This window comes from Mus musculus, chromosome 16 (assembly GCF_000001635.26).
Source record: "Mus musculus strain C57BL/6J chromosome 16, GRCm38.p6 C57BL/6J".
Lineage (NCBI taxonomy): Eukaryota > Metazoa > Chordata > Mammalia > Rodentia > Muridae > Mus > Mus musculus.
This window is the reverse complement of record NC_000082.6, coordinates 37,481,693-37,490,511: the sequence shown is the minus strand read 5'-3', so window position 1 is coordinate 37,490,511 and position 8,819 is coordinate 37,481,693.

Here is an 8,819-nt window from a genome sequence, read left to right as displayed (position 1 = left end):
TCAAAGGAATACTACCTCCTTGTCTTCAAATACTTAGGACACTGTCCAGTGACAGGCAGAATAAATGTGTTCAGTTCTTTCAAGATGTGAAGCTAGACTAGAGAGCTGAGACTAAAGAAGGCAGATTTCAGTTCCACCTTAGTAAGAGCTCTCAAGTCGCTGAGCCGTTGTCCTTCAGAGAAAGGGAGAGAGGGCTCTGAGCATCTGGCAGGTTTTCAGCTCTCTCTCTCTGCCTTGGAGGAAGCCTTGACATGAGGCAGAGGTGAGCTGAGATGCAAAGAAGCATCGTCAGTCTGACTTCTACCCCTTGGACCAAACGAGATATCAGATGGTCTGTTTTGCACTAGATGGATTCATGGCTATAGCTTCACCTGATATCTTATGCAAATTGTGTCCCGAATTGGATGTTGCTATCAGAAGAAACAAGCCTGGGCTCCCAGCCACTTTCTGCGGCACCTAGGAACACCTGATCCTGTAACCCAGGCGTACATAGGAATTCTCCCACAGTGGAACCGCACTTCGTGCACTCTTCCGTTTGCCACACAACAGAAGGACTCACTTGGCTTCTTGAACATCTATTAGGTAATTACCATTTCTGCCACAGAAATGTTTCTGTTATTACAAACATTGTATTTATTCTTTGTGTTCTGTTTGGTAATCCCTAAATGCTATTTTTCTGTTTTTAAGAATGATGAACAAGCCTTTATTAAGCTGAAAGAAAAGATGGACATTTCTGCTCTGAGATTTGTCTGTGCTGATGACTGTGGCACCAGGAGACTTCCCCTGGTACGTCTAGCCATCAAAAGCTGAGCACAGTGTCTCAGATCTCCCTCACCTTGACACTCCCCCACTGGGAAAGCAGGTTGTGTTATTCTTGAAATCCTTATCCAGGAACTTAAGAAAGTCACATCTCACTTCTTTTTCAGGAGATATAGGAGACAAGGAAAGCTTACTTTGACATACTCAGCACTTCTGATGCCAGATGTGTGCAGCACCACAACACACCACATACTGTTCTGCAGTAGGCAACATCTGGATGTCCTATTACTAAGCTCTCAAATAGTCGAGCCAGTGGTAGATCTCACAGGTTGGGGCCTCAGCCCCTCAAGATTGTCTCTCGGGGCTGGAGAGATGGCTCAGTGGTTAAGGGAACTGACTGCTCTTCCAGAGGTCCTGAGTTCAATTCCTAGCACCCACGTGGTGACTCACAACCATCTCTAATGAGAACTGATGCCCTTTCCTGGTGTGTCTGAAGACAGCTTAAGTGTACTCAAATACATAAAATAAATAAATCTTAAAAAAGAGGAGACTGTCTCTCATTTCAAATGACAGTTGTTGCAAACTCCCAGTTGTAGCACCTGTTTCTGACCCACTGGGTGCGGTTGGAGTTCCTATGACTAACCACTCTTGATTCAACAAGTTTCCTAGAGCAGCTCTCAGAACGTACATTTACCCCAGTTCTTACTTTCCCTTTAGTTAAAAAGGATTGTAAGAAGGGGTACAGATGAACCCCTTTTTATTTCATACATTATAATTCATTTGATCTTTACAATAATCCAATGGTAGGTGCCATTATCATCTCCATTTTATAGATGCAGTAAATATAACATAGAGAAGTTATCTAACTTGCTTAAGGTCACAGGGCTAGCAGGACAGAAAACAGGGTTTTAGGCTTGTGATTTCTGACTCTAGAAAGCAGGTTCCTAGATACTATATACTACTGCATACATATCACCATACATGACTGCATATATACCACATGTACAATATATATATATATATATAAATGTACATATATACATATATATATGCACACCTCCATAGACTACTATACATATAGCACCATATATTATTGCATTTATACCACTGTATACACATATACCAGGGGCCAGAGAAATGGCTCAGTGGTTAAAGATCACTGGCTATTCTTCCAGAGGACATGGGTTCAATTCCCAGCACTCACATGGCGGCTCACAAATGTCTGTAACTCCATTTCCAGGGGATCTGAAGCCCTTACACCAATGCATATAAAATAAAATTAAATATAAATACATTAAATATAAATACATTAAAATAAAATATTAAAAAATAAATATACCACCATATACTACTGTACATATACCACCATACCATCTTTCTTTCCTATCTTTACAATTCAGTTCTCTGAGTTAAATCTATGATGTGCAAGTTTCTAATTTAAATATCTTAAGGTATTTCTAAATGTATGTGTGTATATATGAATTCATTTATTTTCAAGATGGAGTCTGGGTCTGCATTCAAACTCAACATCTTCCTGACTCAGCCTTTTGAAATGCTAGGATTGCAAGCATGTGCTATCACACCTAGGTCAAAATGTGTATTATGTTAGAAAAACCAAGATAGTAGCTAATAGTTCTGACTCCAATATCAGATATACCTGGAGTTATGGAAGTTCCTCACTGAGAAATTAAGTTTTTGGTTTTCTTATATGTAAATTTTTTAAAAATGCTAAAGCAGATTAAGAGACATAAAATATGTAATGTGCTTAGCAGAGTGCCTGGCCCAGAGTCTGTGCAGGAAATGTTTGCACTCATTAATATGTATTAGGATCACGTAAAATATGGGAAGACTGAGAATTGGAAGAAAAAAATCACAGAGTTCTAAGACACGGGTTCTGATGTTTTCTTTTATTTATGTGTGTGGTAAAGTACTCTTTGGATGTCTAGGACCTGAGAAGAGGTCTTTTGATTGCCAAATCATCACTGTTGGTGGGGCAAAGTACAGTGGTAATTCTGGTGAGTAAAAGCAGAATCGTTCAGTATAATAAACAGAAAGGGCAATGGGAGTCTGGGGGAGAAATGACCTGGTTTGGCTTTCCAAATAGTCTCAACAGAGGCTATTGGTGGCTCCAACTCTTAGAATGGTTCCTGTAAGGATAGATTCAATCTGTGGTATCTTTTATTTGAGTTTGTATTTTTTTTTTCTAGACTGATGATGAATCTGAGAGCTGAGCCTACTTTAAGTTACTTTTCTCTGGCCCGCTCCTCCCGGGGTTGCCATGGTGATCTCATCCAGGGTAGCCATGGTGATCTCAACCAGGGTAGCCATGGTGGGCTCACTCAGGGTTACCATGGTGATCTCATCCAGGGTAGTCATGGTGGGTTTATCCAGAGTAGCCATGGTGATCTCATCCAGTGTAGCCATGGCGGGCTCATTCAGGGTAGCCATGGTGATCTTGTTGATGTTTCTGTCTCAGACTCTTAGAAAATTGGGAGCACCATAACACAACTTAAAACATGTTAGCCATGGGAACTATCAATGCCTTATTAATAGAAAACCCACACCAAAAAGATTTACTTCCTATGCACCTGGCTTAAAAACAGCAACTAGAACACAAAGAGAAAATGCTTGACCAAACTTATTTCTGACCACCAATGGATATTGCCATGGTTCCTCCACAGCCAGCCACTCCAGATGTCAGAACTGTGAGCCATGCTGTGAGTTCTGAAATGCTTACATCATTACATGTTAATCTAACACCTTGTTAAGACAGAACCTGAGTAAGCCTGTCTTCCACTTTGCTAGCCCAGGTCACCAGTACTTCTAACTATTACTACATGAAAGTACAACCAAGCCATGTTAAACTGCTGTGTCTGGATCCCTGTTCAGGTCATTAGCTCCCTGAGAGGAAAAGGAGGTCCTGACCAACTGGGCTATTGAACAATGGCCTGCATGTAGTGTACTAATGTCCTCCACAGCAGAAGCGGGGACAGGTTATAACTGCGTACATCCAAGGAGCTGATTCCAGACCATGCATTACAACCATAGCTCCAAGATGTTCAATGGTAGCTCATGGAGTTCCTGCAAAATGCCAACATCAGTGAACTGTCTCAAAGCCAGAGTGACAACTGACCCTTTAGATGTGAGAAGAGAACACCAAGAAGGAAGAAATGGAACTCTCCTCTCACGTTCCTTGGATCTCATGGCCAGCTTCACAACCTTAGCTGACAAAATTCAGAGTCCTCTCAATGTCCCGACCTCTCCTGAATGACAGTCAGGTCAGGCAGAGTTTCTGGCTTTTCTCTGCCATGATCCATGAATGCCAGTCGTTCACAGGAATCCTGGTCTTTGTTTTTTTTTGTTTGTTTGTTTTCTTCCTGGATATGCTGTTGGTAGTGTCTGAAGAGGTCAGTGCCCTGTGAGGAGCTTCCCTGCAAGCCATCAGCTGAAGCACAGGTCACACAACACAGGTCACACCCATGCTTCACGTCCTTGCCAGCTTCTGCTTGAAGCTCATGGTTATGGTGGAGACAGTGGCCTCTCCTGGCTTCTCTTAAGTAAATCTGGACCCAGCCTTAGAGAAGTTAAAAGGTAAAGGGAATGAAATAAAACGGGGCCCCTGTATTTCTATGACTAACCTTTAGGGAAACATGTTTTACAGAACCAAAGACTTTTGCGTTGGTTGCCAGTGGGCAGGTTTTGGGTTGATTTTAATCAGACGTGATGAGCCCAGGCTGAAACTGGAAGGGACAATGTTTGATAGACACTATTGGTATAGAAGAAAGAACTCCAGAAATTTTAGATAATAATTAAAAAAAAATCTTGAGAATGTTCTGTGGGAAAAAAAAATTACCTGTTAAGCTTTGGATAGAAAACTGACCAAAAGGACCTTTATGAAGCACACAGAACAACTTGGTGTTGAGATTGGAATGAAATTCAAAAGCGTCGGCAGACTCTTATTGGGAAATTAGGACTTTGGGGCGGATGTGCAATGGGAAATAAGGGCAGAGTAAGGAGAAAGGACTTCCGCCCTAAGACTCGAGGGAGGCCAGGCTGAAGAGTCTAAGGGCTGAAGTTCTGGCTTGACCAACATATTGATGTGGGAAGTAGAGGCATACAGAAAGGACTGAGAAATCTCAAACCCAAAGACCCAGACCCAATTCTCCCAAAGAGTGTTCCAGGGAAGCTCTTCTTGAGAACATTTCGGAGTTGTTTCTGTCCCATATCAAGTGGTTATTTTCAAGTATGGGAGAGGATAATTAACATGAATGACATTTTTAAAAAGTTATGGAAACATGCTAATGTAGAAGCAGCCTACACATGTGAGTATGAGCACACATACATACAAACACACACACACACACACACACACACACACACACACACACACACACACAGAGTTGAATTGAAGTTACCTTATAGCAGAATGCCCCTACCAGACACCACAGGTTAACAAATAAAAGCCCCATGCCAGGAATGGGTTATCTCTTTTGGAGTTATTGGTCAGTGAGGTCCCATAGAACCTCAAACATTATAGGTAATATATTGCTAATGCTATTTGTTACATTTCAGAACTTGAAGGGAACACTCTTTCTGAAGATATTACATATTGAGTTCTAGAACATGAAGAAATCAAACTAGACACTTCATCACTATTGGCCAGCTTTCACAGTGCAGGGAGGTGCTTCACACGCAGATGGAAGAGGAAAGTATCAGTCTTACCAAGCTGGGCATCCTCTGAGCTGTTGGCCTGGTAAGACATGTCTATTGGTGCAAAAGTGGCATGAACATCATGGAAGTAACTGACCATTTTCCAATTGGATTTCAAGTCCCACTCCACAAGGTGAAACCCATACCTAGCACCATTATCAATCTAAGAACCTTTAGCTAGACAGGTTATAGGCCCTAGGGGAGAACACACTACTATTATTCTGCTAAATGGACATAGTATTAAATTGATTCCTAATGACTGATTGTCATACTATAGATTAACATTTCTCAGCTCTCCTCAGAGAATATTTGCAGTAGATGGTGATTAATACAGAGAGAGACTCACAGCTGGTTAAAGTGCAATGAATAAGAGAATGAAGAATGCTCAGGTCTAAATGAGACATTGTATCACACACTCTCTCCTCCATAGGTTCAGGGATCAATGTGGAAGACAGGATGGGGAGAGTTTAAGAGCCAGAGGTGGTGGATGGCCACAGGAAACAGTGTCTTGTGGACACAGAAGGACAGCTGCACATATGAACTCATAGCAGTTGTGACAGCATGAACAAGGCCTGCGCAGGTTCAAACCAGACTAAACACCAGAATGGAGAAGGGAGGTTGGCACTATGGTTCCCCTAGCCAAGAAACTATTGGAAACAAAAAACTGCTGAGGGGTGGGGGGAGGGACAATCACTTTGTTTTAAGAGTGTAACCTTTGATTAAATCAACCATGCCCAGTGGAAGGCCACACATCTAAGAGTATATAGGCAGCACAAATTGAACTTGAGAGTGGTTTTGATTACAGAATAATCACATCATTTACCCCCTTCTCTTTCCTTCCTCTAACTCCTTCCAGGTATTCCTTCCCTATCTCAAATACATGGCCTCTGGCCTCATTTTCTTTGAATTTGTGTACACAGACACACACATACATACATTCACACATATATTCTCATATATACATTCATTATATATACATGCACACACACACACACACACACACACACACACATATATATATATTAGGAATATGCACATACATTTCTAAATATGTGAATGAAATCTCAGTCTCTGTCCTGCTACTTGCTACGTATATGATTTCAGGGCTGACCAGTTGGTGCTGGATAGCCCACTGTGGGAGAGGTTCTTTCCCGAGAAAGACAATTTTCTCCCGATCTCAGCATTCCTTGGTTGCCTGTAGTTCTCTGTCTAGGATTGGACCACATGAGGTCTCTCTCTTCCATGTTAGCATGTTTGCGGCTGTCATCTCCGTTCAGGTTTTATTTAGGCAGTCGTGTTGTTGACTATTCATGATGTATTTTCTCTGACATTTCTAGGAGATGCAGTCTCACAGCAGACACCCTTTGACTCTCACCAATATCTCTGCCCCTTTTCTACAATGTTCCCTGAACCTTGAGTGCAGGAGTTGTATTATAAATGGGCCAGTTGGGCCTGACCACCACATGGTCACTTGGTCCCTGCAATTGTGGGTTTTGGTAATGGGCTCTGTCGCAGAGAGAAGTCTCTTGTTGAGGGGCTGATAGGTACACTTATCCGTGGGTAGGAGGCTAAATCTTTAGAATACAGTGCAACCTGTGGAAGGCAACCAAGGGCAACAGTAATATCCTGCAATGGCTGGGGAGTCTCATGCCCTTCTGTCTCATGCCTGGCATTGGTGTTTTTGTTAGGTAGTCTACGACTCTTAGGAGTAGCACTACCAACCCAGATGAAAAAAAATTCATTTAAAAGATTTATGTCTATATATGCACATAAACTTATAGATATTATATGTAATTTTAGGTAAATAACAATATGATTCCTTATGATTTTTAAAAGATACTTTTACTGTTATTTCACCTTCTTTCCCCCACTTCTGTGTTGCTCCTGCTAAGAGGACCCAATGTTGGCTGGGTAGAGAAGGGGTGGTGGGCCTGGGGGGAATTGGAAAAGGAGTGAATTAAAAACAAACCACATTGAACATTTTCAAAGAACTGACAAAGTTGTTGTTGTTGTTTTAAGAGGGATTTAAAGAAGACAGAACAACATGAAATTGGGAAGGTGATAGTCTAGAGCCAACATGGTAGCACTATGGAGTAATTAGTATTTCAGTTCCCACCATGTGTGTGCATTTATGTGCTCTGTGTGAGTGCACACATGTGTGCAGGTGTGGTTTTCTACAGAAGCTAGAGGTTGCTGTTCATTGGCTCTTTCATCACTCCCTACCTTAATTTGTGTTTGTTTTTGTTGTTGTTTGAGACAGGGTTTCTCTGTGTAGCCCTGGCTGTCCTGGTACTCACTCTGTAGACCAGGCTGGCTTCGAACTCACAGAAATCCTCCTGCTTCTGCCTCCCGAGTGCTAGGATTAAAGACTCACACCATCATGCTTGGCCCCACCTTAATTTTTGAATCAGGATCTCTTACTATACCTGGACTCGGCTGTTTTGGATCGATGGGCTGGTCAGTGGGCCTTCATTTGTGTATCTCCACCTCTTCCTCAGAGCTAAGATCACAGATGTGTGCTGCTGTGCCCTTTTGTTTGTGTGCATGTTTCATGTGGCTGCTGGGGATCTAAATTCCAGTCCTCATATTTGCACAGCAAGCTCTTTAGTCAGGGAGCCATTTCTCCCAGGTTCCTATAAACTTACTTTTTAATGCCAACGTCTTTAGCTTGTGGTTTCCACCTTCCAAATCACTTCACCTATAGCAACCAAACCCACCACAGAGGCAGGAGGAAGAAAGGATGGGCGTGGCCTTATTCCCTGACTCAGCCGACCTCCTTGAAAGAGTAATCCTTGTAGCATCTTGCCTTATAATGCCTACTTACACTTTTTTTTTCAGCGTTTCTGCTTAATGGGAGAAATCCTAGATGAAAGATTACTGAAATATAATTTTTAGGCTTGGCACTAGATTGTGTGTGTGTGTCTGTGTAGATGTGTGCATGCATGGCATGTATGTAAAGACCCGAGGACAAGCCACATGGTCTACAGGGACTGAACTCACATCAGCTTCTGTGGCAAGCCTGTACTGGTTGAACCATTTCACCCAGCCCCATCCGGCTTTAAATTAAAGTTCTCTTAAGATAAATGAGAATTAACAATACTAAATAGTCAAGAAGCCACCTATGCCATAAGTCTCTAATGACAGATTGATGAAACAGTTTTCCAGGTCTGGGTTATATGTTGGATAGAGCTCTAGATGTATCCGTACTCTCGGTATGACTTTCTACGGGTTCCAAGGAAGGCCAAGACAGTTTATAGACACTTTACAATGCTAGAACATTGGGTTTAAGCTAACTTGGGTAAATCAAAGATAAGAATGATGTTTAAAGGGGACACTTGTGGAAGAATCCA